Raw genomic sequence first — 23,325 nt, 5'->3', positions numbered from 1 at the left:
TTATTAAATTTTAATCTCATGCACACATCATGCAATCATAAAACTTTTAATAAATTAATATCTTTTTACTTTTTAATTTATTTTTGAAACTTAATTGATAAAATATTTATTAACTTAAATAATAATATAATTTAGCATTTATTTAAAATGAACTCTAAATATATTATTATTAAATTAGATAAATATTATCACATTCTAAAATTATTCTTATAACTTTCATCTTTAAATTTTAATTCCTTTTTATTTAATTAATTTCTTAATTAATTAAATATAATTAAATATTAAAATATCATAATAATTTCCCATTAAATCAAATCATTAATTTAATCTTTTAATTTGACTTAATTAATATAACATTCACCAAAGACTCATAAAATAAAATATGAAAACTCATCATAAAAAAACACATACAAAATCAAACTAAAGGGTTATAATCATGAATTAACGTCATTCGATGCATTCAGAGGGTAGTCAACTCAGATACTTGTCCTAATTTTCCAAGGTAAATGGCTTAAAGGTTTAGGATTTGGACTTAAGAATTTATCTCCCCTCTCTTACCACTAAGATTATGCGATAGTATACACTCATCCTGGCAATTCAGGGAAGTCGATACTTGGTACCTGCAACCTGCATAAAATCCACGCATGTACAAACACAATATTCTAAACTAAACAGGCAATGGTAGGAAGTGGTGCATCATGTAGATCCCAACTAGCAGGTGACTACGACTCCCTTCCTTAACCACATCAAAAATGCCATACATAAAGAAAACATACACGCACACCATATACATGCAGTATGGGGTAAATATCCATAAGAAAACACATATGATAATCCATCTAACTAATCATCATTCATAACTAAAAATATTGAATAATCATCATGCATACATAAAGTATAGAGTACCAAGTAATCTCATTATATAATCAACTAAATGTAAAACAATATTTGATAATCCCAAAACAATACTACTAATCATCAAGCATAAAACTAGTCTAAAAGAGTTCAGCAAAAATAACAAAATGCAAACTAGGGGCAATCACTACACACAGGGATGGACATATCAAGAGGCTTTTGAAAATAAGTTTTGCATTTTGGGGACCTTGATTTCATCAAGACCAAGATAGGAGTTGTGATAGGAAAATGATGGGATATAGATAGGACAAGCAGGATCAATAATGGAAAAAGGGGATATGGACTAGAGCTTACAATAGGATACAAAAATATGGAACAGAGGGATTAGGGTAATGTAATGTAGATAGGACACGAGGGCTTCTAGGGAGGTCAGTATCCTTATTAAGATCAAAGTTGGGGAAAGAGATATGTAAATGGTGATAGGATAAGGGATATAAGGGACATGATAAAATGAAGGGGTTTGATAGGAAATAATGGTAGGATACCATTGATAAAAACTGCCCTCAAGTATGGAATGCAAGATGTTCATAGACTACACATGACACCTATTCGCCAAGTTTTCATCATGGTATTTTCCCAAAGTGCCTCTTTGCCAAATTTTTAGTATTGGATGAAATAATTTCTCATTGTTTGTTTTTTCATGCCAAGATGCCTATTTGCTAGGTTTTCATCAAGGCAACTATTTTTGTCCTTTTTTCCATTTTTTTTTTCTTTTTTGGCTTTTAACACTCTTCAAAAGATAACAAACATATGGCGTGACATGGATGAAGGACACAAGCAACTTATTCTTTGAATGGTTCTCTTGAATGTTATGTAATAATAGACCATGACTATGATAGTATGCTCAAAGAGGTTGGTAGGGTATGAAAAGTGGGGATGAAAGGGATTTAGGTTAGGGATTGGATTGACACAATGAAAGGATAGGAAAAATATGTAGGAGGATGGAGGGAATGGAAGAAGGATTGATGTTTAATGGATGGAAGTGGATACAAGAACAACATTGGCACACACCTTGAAGGGTGATGGAATGATACAGAGAAAGGAGATTTTAGATTTGGAAGAGAAAAGGATATGGATTTTGGGACGTAAGGACCCCAAATAGATTTAGAAGGTGGAAGACTTTTTGATGAGGAATAGCAATTTTGGATGCCAGCTTTGGTCTTTCTTTAGGACCTTGTGCTTCAAGAAGCTTCTTGGGAGTCCACATGTATTTTGACTTTTCATTTTTTTGTGGGTCCTTTGATTGCATTGTTTGCACAAGAGATTTAGAAACCCATATTTCTTTTGACTATTATTTTTAATTGATGAGCCTTTGTGGCCTTTTCAACATTTATTTTTCTTTTCGGATAATGTTTTATTTGTTTTTACATGTTGATTAGACTGGACATGTTGATTCTTGACTGCATGATGTGGATTACTTGATTTGTAGACCTTAAGCTTGACATCCAAATTACTTGGAGATGGAATAGAATTAGGGGATTGATAGTAATTATATGGAGGAGTTTTGGATGGGTGGAAGGATCTCGAAGATATTTGTCTTTGTTAACTTGCATATGGGAAAGGGTATGCAGATTGTGAACTAGTGGATGGAGGAACATATAGACCTAATATAGAAGGAAGGGATGAAATGGGAGGTATATGTTTGTATATATGGATTTGGAAGGGATACCAAAACCTTGAGAGTGAGCTTTAGGACTAAGGTCATGACCTATAGAATTATCTTTGATATGAAAGGGTTTTTATGTACTCTATTCTTTAATGTTGGACCCTTTGACTTGATGATACTTTTGACCAAGGTAATACTTTCTACTAGGTGTGAGTCCATTTTAGGTGTGTACACCATGGAAGAAGTGATAGGACCAATAATTGGACTAGACTTGACAAAACTAGAAGAACCCATCTGCAGTGGAAGGGTTTCGTGAACATCTTCCATAAGTGTGTTTAAACCATGATAGGAATTAGAAGGAATAACCTATTAGAAAGGTTAGGGTTGTCATTGCACGAAAAGATCAACATGTCAATGCTCGATACAACCAATAGTCTTATAGAACCATAAGAGATTGTTAAACCATGTTGTGAATCTTGCGAGGGATGTTGACCCACTACCAAAAATTCCCCTCCTAGCATCACTTGTCATGGCCTTATGAGATTCAAACCTATGACCGAGCTCTCATACCAAAGGTCAGGGTTGTCGTTGCACCAAAAAATTGACCTGTCAATACTCGATACAACCAATAGTATTATAGAACCACATGAGGTGGTTAAGCCATGTCCTAATTCCTATGAGGGACATTGGCCCACTGCCAAAAATAACAAGATCATTTAATGGGATAGGAGTAGTGGTAGGATCATCTTGTAGGATAAGATCTTGTGTAGAAAAAGGAAGGATGGTGAGATCTTGAGTAGGATTCATAGGCTAATGGGGTCATGGACTGGACATAACAGAATGATGGGATCTTTTGGAGCATCTTAGCATGAAGTATTACTCTAATCTTGACATGGAATTAGATCATTAGGGAATATGGAAGGGTGGTGTCTATCTCTCTTAGCAAGTGAAAGGTCAAGGGGAAATGGGTTGTCTTGGATAATGGGGTCATTATGAGGCTCAAGGTAAATGAGGTCTTAGTCAAATATTGGATTGACTTGGACATTAATTGGATCTTGATCTTGATTTATTTCAAGACTCATTTCTATTCTCTTTAAATAATCCTCTTGACATGGGGTATGAAAGTTTGAAAATGGATTAGTGTTTGGATGTGATGGATCTGAACTTTGAGTTGGAGTATTTGAAACATGATTTCTTGGAGATGGAGGACATAATGTTAGCAGATATTAAATTTGGGAATTGTGAAATGAAATTTTTTCAAGAATGACACTAGTTGGAAATTCTTCTATGTATAGCCCTTGAGGGGTTTCATCATTGGAAATGAAACTTGAGGGTGATGAGGGAAAATGCTCATGTGAGTCTTTGGGAGATGAAGGACTGGTGGAAGACATGTATGTTCCTTGGGGATTGATTTCTTGAGTAGAAATAAGTGTTGCATCCATGTGAGTGTTTTGGGATGAGCCATTGCTAGACATGGGTGAATCATTATCTTGATCTTTTTCAAATAACTTTTGAAATATTTTCTTCAAAGTATATTCAATTTGGATTTTTGTTTCTTAGTTGGTCTTGTTCTTGATGTTTTAGAATTGATATGTACATGTTGTTTAGATTTATTTGGTTGAAGGTGCTCCTCTAAAGGAATTTCATTGATCATGGTTACTTGATGTGAAAAAGTTGACATGTTTGAGTTGGTGTTTTTTCTAGAGAGACTTGTTGGTTTTGTCAACATAAAGTGTTCTTGATTAACTTGCAATGTTGTTGAAGTCCAAGTTGTTTGCAATGCTGGAGTTGAATTAATTGTTTTCCCAAAAGTTTTTATAGTTATTTGAGGTTCGCTTGATCCAAATGAGATGAAAATTGGTTCAAATTCAGGGGGTGACCCCATTAGATCATTCCAAGTGTTGGTGAGTTGGTTATTTGAGATACCATGTTGCACATGTCATTTGGAAAAGATGAATCATGTTTTGAAATGGAATTTCATTGATCATATTCAAGGACTTGGTTGGAAAAGGTTTAGTCTTGAATAGTATCAGATTGGTTAAATTTTTCATTTGCCTCATTGAGTTGTGCAATAAGTTTTGGTATTTTTTATCTTTCCATGAGATATCTTGTGTTAACTTTGAAAAAACTTTATATTGAACATTTACAAACTTTAGTCATATCTCTACAGATTGTTTCATCATTTTCTATTTGTTTTTCTACTTTTTGACATATTTTTTAAATTTTGGATTACAATTTTTGGATAAAGCATGTGTGGGATTCACGCGTTTGATCATAGGTTGTTGAGAATGTCATTTATGTTTGATCAAAAGAGGTAACACCTTGTGAGGTGTATGCCATGTTTGGGTCAAAACCTTGTGTTGGGTCAAAAATGTGTTTGTGATGCTTGGATCGAAGCCTTATAGTTGAAAATTCATGCTTTGTGTCGGATGAAAGAATGTTTGTGGGGTCTTCTCACTTGGAATGTACATGAATTGGTATGAGCCTTGCTGCCTTGTTTGAGTTCGAGATCTTGCACAAATTGGCATTATGTCTAAGTATGCGAATGTGCCTAATTATGAAGGATGTATGCAAAATGCACTTTGTTTATGGATTTTGAAAATGCAAGTTAGGATATGCAAGATTTTTTAATTTTATTTTTGAGTTAAGGGATGCAAATGAAAGTAAGGTATAAAAATGCAAATGTTCCAAATGGTATGGAATTTAAATGCAAGTGTTGATTAGATTTTTGACTAAGGTATGAAAATGAAAATAAAATTCAAGTATTTTTTTGGATTTTTTGGAATATATGTATGAAAAATGCACACTAAGGTTATGTATGCAAAATGTGTTTGGAATTTTTGAAATTTGGATTATGAAAATGCAACTAAAGACATGTGCATGCAAGGTATTTTGAGAATTTTTGGACTTTGGATTATTACAAGGAAACTAAGGGTTTATGTATGCCACTATGCAAAGGGTTGGGTGTTATTCAAAGTTTAAGTGTAACATAGGGGTGTGCAAAGGTTTGACTATGCAAAGAAATGTTGGGTTAAATGTTGGTGAACTTGGACAAGGTTGGTGTTTGGATAGTGCTCCTTGGACTTTGGAGGCTTTTCACATTTAGAAAGTGTTTTTGGATATGTTATAGAAAATGTTTGGGATATGATTTGTAAATTTTTGAAAATGATAATGCAAAATGCAACTATATTTTTTGGATTTTTGGGATAAATAAATGATATGCAAACCAAGGTTTATGAAAACTAGGATCATGCAACATAAAGATTATGAAACCTTCTATTATGTAAAATGAGGTTTGAATTTTGAGGAAAATATTTGGGAAATATAGGTCTAAGATTCTAACCTTACAAGGATGAATATTGGATCTTGACCAAGAAGAAAAAGGACAAAATTAAAATGAAAAAGTTGATAAAAAGGACTAAGTCAAATCCATTAGGACATAGATGAGATTTGAATCAAAGAAAATGATACAAGATCAGGATAAAAAGACCATGGTCAAGATCCTTTATTCATCCAAATAAGGGAATACTCTAAGGCTCATATTTTGTTTGGATTTTAAACAAAATTGAAAAGTCCTAGCTTGAAAATAAGGGCTATGATAGGATCAAAATAATGGATATGCAAGGACTTAGATGTAAAGGAATGTTATGATGGGACTAAAATGAGGACAATGAAGGTTATGAAATGATGAAAATAAGGACTAGAACATGCAAAATGAGAGGTATTCTAAGTGCATAATAAGGATAAAGTTGAGATCAAATGAGGACTATGCAATATGTAAAACAAGATCCTAAGTGCAAAATAGAAATTATTCAAGAACTATGATAATGACATGATAAGGAAATATGTAAGATAGACATGCAAAATGAAAGATAAGAGTCATGCTATGAGATCCTAAGGCAAAAAGTTTACATTTCCATGTTTTTGCAATATTTTTTGACAAATTTGACAAGCACATATTTTGCAAATGTTTTGAAGATTTTGAATAAGTTTGACAAGTGTATTTTGGAAAATGTTTTGAAGGTTTTTGACAAGCATTTAAGCAATGTTATCGATTTGAAAATTATCTTTATTAGTGAAAGCACTTGCGCAAGACACAATAGACAAAATGGTTGTTGTTAATAGTGAACAAACACACCGCAACCTAGATTAAAACAATAATATCCACTAAATTCCCACTTGAACCAAGTTCATTCTTGCTTATCCAGAGAAAAAAAAGCTACAATATTGGTAGCATAGGATTCCCCCTTACAGTGCACTCACTTCTTGGGTATACTAAGATTCCCTTCACAATGGTTATCACTTACCAAGAGACTATTATCTCTACTAAGGACCACGAGTTTGTGGGATCTCTTCACAAACATGTGTGACCCCTTGAGCTAGCGGATAGAAGGATTTTGTGCTGGAAGTTTATTTGGAAGGTGAGATACTGGGGGGGGGGTGTGAATCATGATCACTAAAACTTTTATCCTTCAAAATAACTCAACCGCAATCACCACTTAATCCATCTCATATCTAGATCATGCATAACATAAATTTAAACTTTAAATTCTAAAATAAATCTAATTATGTATCACATCCATCAACATGAAAATGTAAACACATAACACAAGAGATTTTGGTTACCTAGAAACCCCCCAAGATGAAGGTAAAACTAGGGTGGGGATGACACCCACAAATGTTCACTATTGCAATAACAAAGTTCGCTTGTTAGGGCTACAAATTTGATCACTTCTGATGATCTACACTATAAGGGGTATGTCTTGTGAAGAGCTTTACTAGACTGTTAGGTCTACCTTAATTAAATGATTTAAAACTCATAATGAAGTAAGGCATCTATCAAGAGATTTAATTAGGCCCGTTAGGACCACTCTATTAAGAGATCCCAATTCATTTTAAAAAATGATTCAACACCTAATCCTTCAATCTTCTCTTTGTACTCTCTAATTTGATATCCTATCTGATATATCTTTGCTCTTCATTGCTTTACTTAGTCATTGTGCTTTATTACTTCACAACTTCTTTGGCAACCTCCAAAACTCCTTCACATAAGTATTCATAGCACTTTTCATCCTTCTGAAATAGGGTTTGGATATGCCTTTAAATAGACATTTAAAGAGTCTTCAAAAATGAGATCAATGATTTGGATGTTTCCTTTTTAACCTCTTCATCTGATTGGTTATCTTTCCTTCATAGGGATTAATGATCCATGTCAAAACACATAACAAGCTCTACGATCATTAAATATCATTTACATTTCAACTCAAAATGGTTTACCTCAAAGTTTGTGTTATTTTAGATATTCTTGTATTGGTGTTTCTAACTGTTGTTATCTATTAATGTCAAACATTTAGTCATTTGCTAGGAAAAGTCAGATGGTCATCATTGCGATCAAGCTACTCTATATTGGTCAAGTCATGTATATAAACTTGTATATACTGAGCTCTACAAAAGTCAAGTAAGTATGTGATCGTTGAGTATTTTCAATATAAGCTGAGTGTAATTCCAACTGATTAGTTCGAGTATGTTGAAGTTGAGTTATACAGAAGGTATTGAGCATAGTAGAGATTAAGTGTTAGTAGCATATAAATGAGTGTTGAGTGTTAGAAATTGTAAGTGTCAAGCAACACAACATTTATATTCAAGTCAGAAATGATGCAAACTTTGAGGTAAACCATTTTCAAGCCGGTTGATCTCAGATTGGTTTTGACAATTGAGTGTCAACATGCTTAAGAAATTTACTAAGTTCATGCTGAGCTTGTAACATATGCTGAGTATAATATGTATAGATGCCAAGTTGCAATGAGTTCCGAGTCACTCATGTGTCGAGCAAATAGTAAGTGTCAAGCAAATAGATAGAGCTGAGCAAGTTTCAAGTGCCGAGTAAACAATAGATGCCAAGCAAGTTCAAGTGCTGAGCCAAACAAAATTATAGTATGTGTTGAGCATCAGTATGAACAAGTGTTGAGTAACATAGAATTGGCCTAGTTGTTTGTGATGGCACAGAAAACTATGTAAACCATTTTTGAGCTGACATATGGATAGATCTCAAAGCTTTGAAGATAAGATCAAATCTATTTGGATTAACTATGTGATAAACATGCAAACAATTAGAAAAGTGGAAGGAATTGAGCAAGAAAATTGGATGAATCTCAATCGTAGATTCATACCTAACCCTAAGCCACCAAAGTCTTTTTAAAGGGAGACAAAGCCCCATAATTTAAGTGTATGAGAGAGAGCATAAGAGAATGCATGCGAGGAGGTGATACTAGCAAAGATTTGAAGGAAGTGAAAGGGGTGAATTGATTAGTATACATTCAAGGTGATTTAGAAAAGGGACAAAATTGTAGAATTAGTTATTAGAACATAGGATAAAGGTTACAACAATTTCATATCAGATTAGAAAGGATTAAGAAGGACTGAACTGAGATCTGAAATCAACAATATCAGATTGTAAGTGTATTAGATCAAACATTCTACTGTACTTTCTAACAACTACATCAACATAATGAAATCCTTTGTATTAAGGTTGACTAGTAATTGTGAAATCCTTTAACAAGGTGACATTCCAAGTGAATGTTCTAAAGTCCTTTAGCCAGACACACTTGTAACAGGGTATGATTTAACAATCCTTCGTAAGCCTTTAATAGTGCAAGCCTTTCATAGCTTTAGATCATGAGAATGGTCAAATGATGTAACCTTAACAGGTGAACTTTATTGCTGAAGTAGTGAAGAATTATGGGTGTCATCCCCACCCCAATTTTACCTTCTCATTGGAGGATTTCTAGGTAATCATATCTAGTGTCAAGTTTTTTATGTGGATGCATTTACTTTACATGTTATTTCAATATGTTTATGCTTGCATTACTTTAAAGTTAAAAGTTTTATTCGTTAGAGATTAGTACTTATGGTTCACTCCCCCTCAAAAGTATACATTTCCCATTTTTATTTCCAACAATTGGTATTATAGCTAAGTTCTCATCAGGAGAAGCCTTACAGCTTGGAGAAAAGATCTTGAGATGGAGGCTTACAAGTTAGGAAAGATCATTGAGAATTAGGAGATTGAGATACATCTCTTACTACAACAACTGAATGAAGCCAAAGATGCCTTGAGAAGTTCACTAAAAAGAAGGAAAGAGATTGCTATAGTAGAAAATGACACTCAATACAAAGAGATTGACACCACAAAGTTATTTGTAGATGGTAACTCCTATGAATTTGATGCAGCAATTGTAGATCTCATGGAAAAGAACAGAGTGTAAGCTGAGGAGATCAAAAATCTCAAGTTGGAGCATGAATCACAAGCAATATTGTTATGTGAGGTGACTGAGAAAAAGAAGAAAGCTATAGAAGACAAGGCCATAATTGAAGAAGACAAAAGAATTTTGGAAAACAAATTGAAAAAAAAAATAACAAAGCTATCTAGGATCTCAAACATGCAATTGGACACCCTAAGCCAAATGATGAATGGCCATCATGAGTTGAATGTCAAGGACATTGAGATAACTACATTGAAGTTGCAGAATGGACAACTATAGAATGACCTAAAAAGAGAGAAGGAGTTTGCTGAAAGTTTCAACAAGCCAAATGAAGCCATCAAGTACTTTGAGCAACTACTGAAATCCCCTAGATCTAGTAAAGACATATTAGGATTGGGCTACAAAAGCATTGAAGAAGGAGAATCATCCAAATCTGCTGAGGAAAGAAATAATAAAGGTAAGAATTCTAAACCTACTTGTCATCATTGTGGAAAGAAAGGACATACAACAAATGTTTGCAGGAACAAAAATGCTAGTCAGAATGCCAAGTCAAATAACTTGACTCATTGTCACAAGTGCAACAAACAAGGTCATCAGGCACATGAATGTAGAACAAGGACCATGCATGCACCAAAATTTGAAGGATGTTGTTACAATTGTTTGAAGTTTGGACACAAATCCTTTGAATGTAGATCCAAGTCCACATGGTCATCAAACAAGGGAAAAAGCCATGAAAATTCCTATAATTGGGATTACAATACAAGACATAGCTGCCATTATTGTCAAGAGTATGGACACATCCATGAGAATTGCATAAGAACACATTTTAGAGGTAGCTACAACAAATGGTTAAATCAAACTACATGCTTTAGTTGTTTGAAGACTGGTCATATCAGCAAGCGTTGCCCAACAAGGACCAAGGCACCTAACTTAGAGTTCAACAAGGGAAAATGCAAGGTAGATGTTGAGCACATCAGAGGAGAGATGAACAAGACATGGATGAAGAAAGATGGATGCAACATATCAAATGAAGTGATCACTTCACCTGAAAGGTCAAGTGATAACACTTCATCAAACTAAGCAAAAAGGAGGTATATGGGACTATATATTAAATGCCTCATCATACATCAGTTCCAAGATAAAGTTAGTGCTGAAAACGAAAAAATAGCATGAATACAGATGCAAGTCAACAAGGAGAAACCAAGGTCAAATCTTTAATTCTTTTCATGTTATTGTCGAGTGAGAAAGTTCTCTTCAATTGTCAAGTAAATTCTAGTGTGTGCCGAGTTGTTAACCAAAGTTAGTTGAAGCCTAGTCATTAGTATTTGCCAAGTAAAGGAAATTCTTATTGAAGCCGAGTAAGGGTAATTCTAATAGCTACCAGGTGATGGAAAATCAATGGATTCTGAGTGAAATAGAAATTGCATATAAGCTAAGTTTATAGTTGTACATGCACCATGCATTAAATGCTACAATTTTAAAGGGTATAAGGTAGATTTTTGCCCTTTTTTCGGGTCATTATGAACATAGAGCAAGAGCGAAGAAGCAATTGACAAGTAGAGATTGAAGCATTTACACAAATTCTAGCAAAGATCAAGCATCATTCCATCGATCTAAAGGTATTCCTTACATGCTGAGTTATGCAGTTACACAATTTAATATCTATTAAAACCCTAGTTTGCAAAATGGCCTCTAGCTCTAGGAATCCTAAAGACAAGGAACCATTTGAAGTTTAGTTGGTCAATAATGAGGTTAAGCAACCATATTTTATGGCTATTCCTGAAGTTGCATATAAAAATAACTCAACAAGGGAATTATCAATTATTCCACCCAAGGTCATAATGGTTCAGGATGTAAGAAAATGTTACAATTGTAAGAGTGGAGGAATATGAGACATGGAAATTCACTAGGTGTATGATAAACTATGTGAGAATGGAGTGTTGAAAAAATAATTCCAAATCATTGAAAGGAAGGACTTAACCCATGCGCTAGATTTCCCCACTGTCTTTAAGATTGAATGGATACGAATTGTCTTGAGTAGAATTCATGATGGATGCCTATGGTTGCAAGGAGGACCTATCAAAATATCAAAGAGGATTGTGCATAGGGTTATAGGATATCCAACCCTAGAATGGCCCAAAACCCTAAGGAGTGACTCTAAAGAAGCAATTGAGAAAAATATAGGAGCAAAGTGGAATAAGAGGGGAATGACCATTGATGCCATCAAGGATCCACTTCTTGAATTTGCAGTGAGGGTCATATCTCACAAATTCTATTAGTCAAGCTAACTAAATAGTGTGCCATACATAGCAGTTGATGTAGGATATAAGATTGTGAAGAAAGATCATACTTATGATTTGGCAGAGCTACAATTGTAGCAAATCATGGAGAACTTAGGATCAATAAGGAGATCCAAAATTGCTCAATGCAAATTTGGTTCAATTTTGATATGTATATTTTTCTATGTTCAAAATGAGTTTCCCTCTTTTGGTAAGGTAGGATGGAAGACCAATAGGTCTATGGCAGTACAAATAAATGAGTACATAGAACAAATGGGAGACAATTTTGAGTCTGTAATGACTAGCTACTTTGAGGATTTCAAGCGATCCATGAAACAAAGATATTGACTACACTTTTATCTAGGCTGCAGTACCTAGAGTGAGATGGCTAAGGCCTTTGTGGTATGAAATCAATATAGATGAAGCATCAACAACCATCAGTGCACTACTTGTAGAGGAAGTTGACAAGACAACAAAAATCTTTCAAAATTATGATGTTGTCAAATCCAAGGTTGAAATGGAGTTAAAAACTACCTCAACTCTCAAAAAGAAGGATAAAATGGTTAAGAAGCTAAAAGAAAAATTTGGTGAAGGAGCTAAAGGTGATAATGAAGATGATGGTGAAGAACAAGAACAGGGCCAAGAACCTCTTGCCCTAACCCAAGGCATGGGTGAAGATGAAGAAGAAGGTGCTGAGGAGAAACAAGTTGAGGAAGCACCAACAGAATAAGAGTCAAAGAAGAGAAAGGCTAAGACATAGCCTGTAGCTTAGCCCAAGGGTAAAACGATTGCAAAACCAAGCCCTGCCAAGCCAGCCACAAGAGCAACCACAAGGGCCACCACTCAAAAGGCTAAGGAGCAAATAAAAGAGAAGAAGAAGGCTACTAAACAACAAGGTCTAGTGTAGAAGAAATTAAGGAGGAAATATGTTGCATAACCTGAATTTGATGAAGAAAGGACCGAGTCAGATGACACAAGCTAGTTCAAAGTGGTAAGTCATGCTCCCAAGACTGATGTTGAAAATATTTGTGATAATACAAATTTAATTGGTTTGAAAAGTATTGAATTCAATAAATTAAATAGAGAAGATCAAAATAAAGTTGAGGAATTAGTGTATGCCATGATGACAAAATTCAAGAATACCCCACTTGAATTTGACACTACAATGCCTAAGGATTTATATTCCATTGTTGAGAATAAATGGCATTATTGCCTAAATATGGAGAAGGAAATAAGAGAGTCTACATTGGCACAAGTGATGCCAGAATTATCAAAAGGGCAAATAACAAAGGCAAATAAGAAACATGGTAGCAAATTTTCACCTAAGTATAGAGCCTTCAACATACTTCAAAACAAGATTGAAGATGTTGTCAAGAAGTCCACTCAAATGTGGAAGCTGATATATGGGCTGACTACTGTAAAGGAAGGAGAGGAAGATCCCTTTGAGGGAAGGAACAATGGAGAAGAGGAAGAAAATGATAAGGAAAGTGAAATTGATAAAGAAAAGGTAGATAACACAGTGGAGGAGGCACAATAAAAGGGAGATGAAATGGAAACAATTGAGGAGCAAAAAATAGATCAAAGTGTGCAAGACACACAATTTCCACCATTAAGCCCTCCACATGACACAAACACACCTATAGAGATAGTAAAAGTAAAAGATGTTCCTAACAGCTGAGCTTAGAACATTAATCCACTGACTGCAGAAGATCTAAAGAAGATCCTTGACTAATCTACACTACAGGAAAAGTTGTGTGACAATCTAGTGTTGGTCGGTGTGGATGAGTTACAAAAAGCAATAGCTAACTTAACTAGGGATAAGGTCAAAACACAAGAACCGCCTTCTGTCATCCCTACAAATACTAGTGGACAACCTTAGGAGCAAGCATCAAAAGATACATCAGCTAAGGTTGATACCATAATGAAAGTTGTCATGAATGAACAACAGACTAAGACTACCAAGGAGCCCACAAAGGAACAAACAGGATAGACAAAGGAATCTGTTCCTACTGCACAAACACAAGGTGTACCACAAATAATTGTAATTGATCAAGGAGGATCACAAGAAGAGAAAAAATTTCCAAAAGAAAAGGAGCAGGAAGCCATTTAGACATTGGTTAATCTACCAACTACTGGCACTCCTACAAAATTTCTTCAGAAGTTGAGCACTAATGTAATGCCACTTCAAATTTTAGCACCAGGCTCGAGCTCCACAAAGGTTGCAAGGGTACTTCACTATGGAGACCCAACATTAGATGAGGAAATTGTTATACCAAAGTATGATTATGCTGTAGAAGTTGATGAAAGCCAACTTCATAGTATGCCAAGATCACCTGCATGCAAATAACCTGCTGAAGAGAAACTAAAGAAGGAAGGAACAAGAGCTTGAAGCAACTAAATAGACTGAGAAATAAAAATATTGTAATAATGGAAAATGTATTGCTATATAATATTGATATGAAAAAGATATGATATTACAATAGGAGAGCCCGAATATAAAGGCCTCAAGGAGGCTTCTAGAATAAGCTAGAAGGTGCTAGGAGATAAGTATGACAACTAAGCATATGCCCACAAAAGGTGGGATATCCTCGATCAAGGTGAGAAGTATGACTTAGATAGGAATAAACTCCCATGTTGTCAACAACTCCTAGATGACTACTATTAAATAAATGCATTTAACTTAAGTAAACTTAAGTAAAAGTGTAAATAATAATTATTTACTCTAACCACACCCCCCCCAAGTGCAACTTAGGGGAATGCACTTAAGCTCACAAAAGCTAAGATGAAATGCAGAATGGGTCCCAAAAACAAGGCCATGTTAGGTACCCATGTAAAAATGCAAAAAAATCTCTATAAACCAGAGACAAAGGAGAAAACCCAATGGAAAAAAATCCCTCTCCAAAAAGAGATAACTGAAAACCTAGTGAAGGACTAAAGAAGCCTCTAACTAGAGGAATCTCCCAAAAAATAGGAACAAAGAGAAGATCATGAAGAGCATCACTGAAGCATGAAGTAGCCACAAACTCTATCAGAAAGAAACTATTGATCTGAAGAACCTCCATGGAAATAGAAGGCACAAACCTAGAGTGTCTATATAATAGATGATCCATCCCATCGAAATGCATAGGTAGCCAATCACGACAATCACCTAGTATATAGGATCAAATACTAAATACATAGCTCACACTATTGAACCATTGAACCAAGGAAGCATTAGAACAACAAAATAACCCCCCTTAATGAAGATGGGGTGAGATGACAGGCAACTGAAAAAGTAGGCCAAAATCCTCTGTAGAAAGAACCAAGAATAATGAGAGAGAGAGAGGAAGAGGTATAAGAGAGAGAGGAAGAGGTACAAACACCTATAAAGTCACATGTCATCGACACTGAATGGGGCAAAAAAGGAAGAAGGCACAAAAGTGGCAAACAACCATCCCCCCCATGGCACTTTATAAAATAGTGCGAGTACAACTATCTCAAAACAATGTTCATAAACCTGAAATGCAAGAGTGGCACTTTATCTTAGTGTGTTTGCATAAAGATGCTTATAAATGATATCAACAATGATCAGAAAGGGAAAAAAATTGATACAATAGATAGTATAGCTCAAAAGAAAAGATCCTATGCCATGAAAATGATCCTCGAACCTGGAACACCCAAGATATCCACCATAGAGAAAAAATGCTAAAAACATGATAGAAAGAGCATGGGGCAGAATCTGAAGGAAATTATAGCATTTCTAAAAAGTAGATAGAACCAACTTTCCAAAATATAATGTTTTCAAAAAATGGAGATGGGATGCACAAGATAAGCTCGCTGGAGTGAAAACAAAACATCCAACTGTAAGTACAAAAATAGGCAACTAAATTGCATCAAAACCATAAAATACCTACACCAATGTCTCCATCTCAGAACTAGCTTTTTGTCACTTCTTTCAGATGGGAAAAATACCTTTGTATGCTCAAGTTATGGCCAAAAAATTGTGAGTAGGTCAAAAAGGACCTAAAGGAGAGGAAGGATTGTACTGATGTAGTGTTGACATCATGTTGATGTCAAAATTTCACACATTTAAATTTGATGGCCAGGGGGTCATTATGGCAAAAAAGGTTGCCACATGGCATCCATGTGGTAGTACATCTGCAAAAATGTTGACATGGCACGAGCCACATGGCAAGTGCCAACATGGGACCTGTGCCATGTGGCACTTGCAGAATGTACCAATAGTGTAGTTGGTGGTTGTGGCTATAGAGGTGGGCCATAGTCAGCGGTAGTGGCCACGGGGGTGATAAGCTCCGACGACGCTGCTTGGTGTGCGGAGGGCTAAAGCATTGGGCGCAACCTAGTGGTGCCGCAGTGCTATTGATAGTGGCAGTGGTGCCAAAGTGGCATGCTAGCTGCATAGTGGTGGTGCCACAATGGCACAGTGGTGACACCTTTAAAAAAAAAAAAAATATTGCAATAAATGCATCTGTACTGGTCTATACGACCTCCTAGGTAAATTTTTTTTACCTCCCAGAGCAACTTTGTCCAAAATGGACAAATTTTATATGGATCATAACTGTAACGAGCCTTCTAAACTCAATGGCACTGTCCATTTGGACCCAAAGTGCTTCAAAAAATGCTCTTCCTCCTAATTGAAGAAAAAAATCACAAACAAACGAGGGTTTGTGTCTCCAAATTGCGGCTTCAAAAATGCTTTAGCTAGGAAGCAATAGGGAGGCTCTCATACCATGTAGAAGTTGATGAAAGCCAACTTCACAATGCGCCAAGATCACCTGCATGCAAATAACCTGCTAAAGATAAACTAAAGAAGGAAGGAACAAGAGCTTGAAGCAACTAAACAGACCGAGAAAGAAAAATATTGTAACAATGGAAAATGTATTGCTATACAATATTGATATGAAAAAGATATGAAATTACAATTGGAGAGACCAAATATAAAGGCCTCAAGGAGGCTTCTAGAACAAGCTAGAAGGTGCTAGGAGATAAGTATGACAACTAAGCATATGTCCACAAAAGGTGGGATATCCTTGATCAAGGTGAGAAGTTAAGTATGACTTAGATAGGAACAAACTCCCATGTTGTCAACAACTCCTAGATGACTACTATTAAAGAAATGCATTTAAGCTAAGTAAACTTAAGTAAAAGCGTAAATAATAATTATTTACTCTAACATATGCAACCATGAACCTTGAACAGATTAATGAGATGCAGGGGGCATTGGAAATGAAGAAAAACCAAGAAATACTCAAAAAGGAGTATAAGAAAAGGCAAGCACTTCATGAGATAAAATACATCTTTTTAGATGCATTCAATTTGCAAACACCTAATGAAACCAAGCCAATATTGGAACAATTGTTAGAAATTGTTGAATAGGTGACAAATGAAGACTAGGAAACCAATGCAAAACTCATGGAATAGTTTGAAAAGAAGTTTCAAGGAAAAGTAAATGAGAAGATATCCAGTGGAATAGCACTGTCACAAGTTGAATTGGCTACAAAGATAGAAAAAGTGAAGAAGGTACTTGAGAATATATTCTCATTGTACACCAAATTGTGTGACTCCACACTTGTCACACAAGAAATGAGCCAAAGGATTATGAGTCTGGAAAGAAACTTGAAAATATCTGGTATACAATTACCACAAAATGTCTGGAAAGAAATTCAAGCCTCCCTGACCCCTCACATGGAGATCTTATAGAAAGAACTAGCCTATGCTGAAACGGTACTGAAGAAAGATCCTAATATTTCAACAATTGACAACTTAGTTCACCTTGTAGTAGAGACAACTATCCACATCAAATCCTTAGATGTTGTAATAGACAACTGTGATGCTACTCTCAATATTGTAATGGAAGTTAATAATAACATTTTGATAAATATACACTTAGTGTATAGACCCTTTGACATCCGTGTCAAAAAGGGGGAGAAATATTTATGCAAGGGGGGACATGTGAAAGGGGGAGTTACAAAACAAATAGAGTTAACAAAATAAATAGAGTTACAAGGGGGAGTAAAACAGTAGGAAACAGGGCATATTAGAACATATTAGATGTATCAAAATGATGGAAGTCAAAGAGTTATGACAAAGGAAAATCTACACAGAGAGATTTTGGATACATAAAAGACACATAAACTTAGGGGGAGTCACAAAATTTTTGAGGTATATAGTTCATTACAAAATTTTGAACAATTTTGAAGTTTTGTATATATATCGAACTGGATGTATATTATACTCAAGGAGATTAGATTCATCATGTATAGTTAAGTGTTTTTGCCACTCATGTCAAAGGGGGAGATTATTGATCTCAGATTGGTTTTGAAAATTGAGTGTCGACACACTTTAAAAATTTACTAAGTTCATTTCGAGCTAGTAACATATGCCAAGTATAATATGTATAGATGCCGAGTTGCAATGAGTGAGTAAATAGTAAGTGTTGAGCAAATAGACAGAGCCAAGCAAGTTTCAAGTGCTGAGTAAACAATAGATGTCAAGCAAGTTCAAGTGTCAAGCCAGACATAATTATAGTATGTGTCGAGCATCAGTATAAACAAGTGTTGAGTAACACAAAATCGACCTAGTTGTTTGTGATGGCACAAACAACTATGTAAACCATTTTTGAGCCGACATATGGATAAATCTTGAAGCTTTGAAGATAAGATCAAATCTATTTGGATTCCCTATGTGATAAAAATGCAATCAATTAGAAAAATGGAAGGAATTGAGTGAGAAAATTGGATGAATCTCAATTGTAGATTCATACCTAACCCTAAGCCACCAAAGTCTTTTTAAAGGGAGATGAAGCCCCATAATTTAAGTGTATGAGAGAGAGAAAAGATAATGCATGTGAGGAGGTGATACTAGCAAAGATTTGAAGGAAGTGAAAGGGGTGAATTGATCAGTATACATTCAAGGTGACTTAGAAGAAGGACATAATTGTAGAATCAGTTATCAGAACAAAGGATAAAGGTTACAACAATTTCATATTAGATAAGAAAGGATTAAGAAGGACTGAACTAAGATATGAAATTAGTAATATTAGATTGTAAGTGTATTAGATCAAAAATTCTACTCTACTTTCTAACAACTATATCAGTAGAATGAAATCCTTTGTATTAAGGTTGATTTAATAGTCATTGTGAAATCCTTTAATAAGGTGACATTCCAAGTGAGTGTTCTAAAGTAATTTAGCTAGGCACACTTTTAATAGGGTGTTAAAATCCTTTAACAGGTTAGGATCTAACAATCCTTAGTAAGCCTTTAATAGGGCAGGCCTTTCACAAAGCAGATCATGAGAATGGTCAAATGATGTAACCTTAACAGGTTGACTTTATTGCTACAGCTGTAGTGCCTACCCTCGTTCACATCTTTTCTGGACATATTATTGCTATTATTATCAGACTATGATAGACTAGCTTTATGTTAATGGATTGGTGGTATTGTTTTGACACTATCAGACATTATGTTATGGATTCAATTGTTATACGATGAGATCATTTAGACTTTACATTTCATGTATGTATGATGATCATTATATTGTTTTCAGTTATCGTTGATGATTAGTTAGATGGTTTATTATCTCATGTGTTTTATTATGGATACTTACCCCATACTTGCATGTGTATGGTGTGCGTGTTTTCTTATGGTATGGCGTTTCTGATGTGGTTAAGGAAGGGAGTCGTAGTCACCTGCTTAGTCGAGATCTACACGATGCACCACTTCCTGCCATTGCTTGTTTAGCTTAGCACTATATATATATTGTATGTACATGCATGGTTTTTTTGCAGGTTGCAGGTACTGGGTATCGACTTCCCTAAATTGCTAGGATGAGCATACCCTATTATACTATCTCAATGATAAGAGAGGGGAGATAAATTCTCAAGTCCAAATCCCAAACCCTAAAACCATTTGTCCTAGTGAGTTAGGACAAGTATCAGAGTTGAGTACCCACTGAATGTGTTAGATGACATATTTCGTGATTTTTAATCCTTTAGACTGATTTTGTATGAATTGTCCTATGATGGGTTTTTCATATGTTATCTTGGAGGTCTATGGTGATTTTTCTATTAATTAAGTCTCAACAAATAGATTTAATTAATAAATTAATTATTTGAGAAAATTAAATATCATGATCTTTGATATTTTGATCATAATTAATTAAAGGAGAATTAATTGAAAGAAAAGAATTAAATAAAAGAAAATTAGAAATTAAAATAAATAATAATTATAAAATACTAATAAATTAATAAACAAATAATAATAATAAAAGTTATAAAAATTAAAATGGAAGTAATAAATATTTAAATGGAAATTATTTAAAAAGTAAATTGGAGTTATAAGCTTGCATGGGAATTAACGCATTTCTCTATTTCTCATGTGTCAACAACACGGGGGTTAGTGCATCAATTAAGCACATGGTGTCTACAACCCTATGGCTCATCAAAAAGGTTGGAAAAGACCCATGTTTAGTTGGTGACACCTTCTAGCTGTTTCTAGAAGCATTCTAGAGGTTTCTTGAGAGCTCTTTATATTTAGGCATTCCTAGAAGCTTAGACATAGCGTGGATAGCATGGATAGTGTGGAGAACAATTGGAGCATTGGAGGACTCGAGAATTCTGAAGAAGGGAGCTTGCTCTGCGGGTTTTTTGAGGAAGAGTGAATTAGCATCAGAATCCGGGTAGATTCTTGTGATTTTACTTATGCTATTTCCGCATCATGCATTCCTGTCTTCTTCGTGTCTTCCATATGTCTTCTGAGGAATCTCATATTTTTATTATGCATTTTTAATTTGGCCAATTAAATTTATCTGAGAATTCTATATGCATAGATCTGAAAGGAAAACAGGACTAGGGTCTTAAATTCATGGCCAAATCCATTAGATTAATATTTGGATAAATTTGTGATTTAGAGGCTTGTAGAAAAACTCTGAAAATTGAAATTTATATATAATTATATTTCCAAATCTGAATACATGTATATGTATATATGTCTATATGCTATGATAAATGATTAAACTCTATATATATATATATAAACACACACACACACACACACACACACACACACACACACACACACACACACACACACACACACACACACACACACACACACACACACACACATATATATGTATATATACATATATATATATATTATTAAAAATTCGAATGTCATTTATAGCGAGCGAATGACACATCGCGTTGGCAGGAATGCGTTTTAATAAAGTGCAAATATAATTATAAATTTTGGGCGGGGGAACGTGTTTTCCCACTCCCGCCAGTGGAAATTGCCAAAGTAAACCGGCGGCACCGCAATGTACCTGCGATCTGCAGTGTACCTGCGACCGTGCAACGTACCCTGCGATCCACAGGTATTACGTATATGTGTTTATATAAAGTTTTTAACATTATTTTATGATATAAATGAAATCGTATTTCATTTCGGTTTCATATGATATTTGGTTTCAATCGAAATTAATGTTATTCGATTTTTTATGAAATGCATTAATAATAAATATTTATATATTATATATGTATGTATATATATATTTAAATATAAATAAATAAATAAATAAATATATATATATATATATATATATATATATATATATATATATATATATATATATATATATATATATATATATATATATATATATATATATATATATATATATATATATATATATATATATATATATATATATATATATGTATATGTATATATGTAATTTGTAAATATGTTATTAAAAAGATTTAAAATTATTTGATAAAAGACTTAAGAATTCATCTTTTATAATGATGAATAATTTTATAATTTTATAATTTAACTATTAAGATTTAATTAATAGTTTTAAATTATAAAATATACATAAAGTACATGAAATTTAATTAAAGTTGGTGGGGAATGATTTTAATAAAATATTATAATTGGAAATTGGATTTTAGAGGAAAACTTTTATCCATCCAAAAACAATACATGGAAAGCGTAGGAAAATGTTCCTCTAATTCTTCCTCTAAACTTGGAAACATAAATTGAGACTTTTACATTCAAATTTGAAAACTTAGCAAAACGAAAACATGTGTTTACATTGTGTATTCCTTATGCTAATGTTTTGGGTTGACTAGTGTTGACCAGTATAGGATGTCTACCAGAGGCTTGGGGGTTATGTGATTGTGACATCATGATGATGTTTTATTCTTGATCTTTATAAACCCAACCATGATTATGTGATGGAATGCTCTATGTATTGGTTGTGATTATTGATTGTTAAAGTTGAGATTCTTATGTTTGAGACCCTTGACTTAACCATTATTTTTGGTCATCGATCTGTCATCCTTGGTTATATTCTAGTCGCCATGATGGGACTGATGTGTGGATTTATTCTTGATGATGTCATGTTGTGACATGTTGTACTTAACCATTTTTGGAGTCTTCGATCAGTATGATTTTGAGATATTCTTGGTTGCTTGTTGAGAACCAATGGATATGGTGAATCTATTTTGATATATATTTTGGTTATTGAGAACCAAAGGATGCTTTGATTATCAGTGATACTTTAGTTGCCAATAGAGAGCTGTTGTGGTCATGATTTTCTATGGATGTTGCTCATGGAGATTTGATGCTTTATGCATATTTGATGATTTTATCATGGATATTTGATGATTCTTATTGTGGATATTTGATGATTTTATTATGGATTTTCTTTGGTGATTTTGATGATTAATGATACCATGAGCATTAGGGTAGGATATTTGCATGTAGTGTCGGGAAGTGGCTTGCAATGGGGGCCGGGGCCCTAAGAGGCTGCCAGGGTAACTCATTGTAAGTTGGATTAATAAGTGATAACATTCACACCTAATACTAACTGAATGAACCTAAAAAGATAAGAGTTTTGGCTCTCGCCCATGCCTTGAGTGCTTGTATAGGCTAGGATGGGAGTAGTGAGAACGCATGGTTGCGACCTTGCATTCCATAGTATGCCTTGTCAGTATGAGAGGGTACTAGTGGCCACATGAGATTTGTATGGACCCGTGGAGTTTAGCTAACTGGCAGGGTAACTTGTACGAGATAAATGCAATGACACTTTCCCGCTTGCATAGTAGGTTCCTACATGTCATTGTGTGCCTCTAGAAAGTAGATGTCTGTTTTGTGATTGGAACCTTTGAGTTAGTATACTTTTAGGATTCTTGGACATTAGAGACTTGTGTTATGTGATTTTGATAGCCTGTTTAGGACTTGAGATTATCTCCTCAGCACGGTG

This window comes from Cupressus sempervirens, chromosome 5 (genome assembly GCF_028749045.1).
Source record: "Cupressus sempervirens isolate cs-2001-9-10 chromosome 5, ASM2874904v1, whole genome shotgun sequence".
Taxonomy (NCBI): domain Eukaryota; kingdom Viridiplantae; phylum Streptophyta; class Pinopsida; order Cupressales; family Cupressaceae; genus Cupressus; species Cupressus sempervirens.
Note: the sequence above shows the minus strand (reverse complement) of the source record.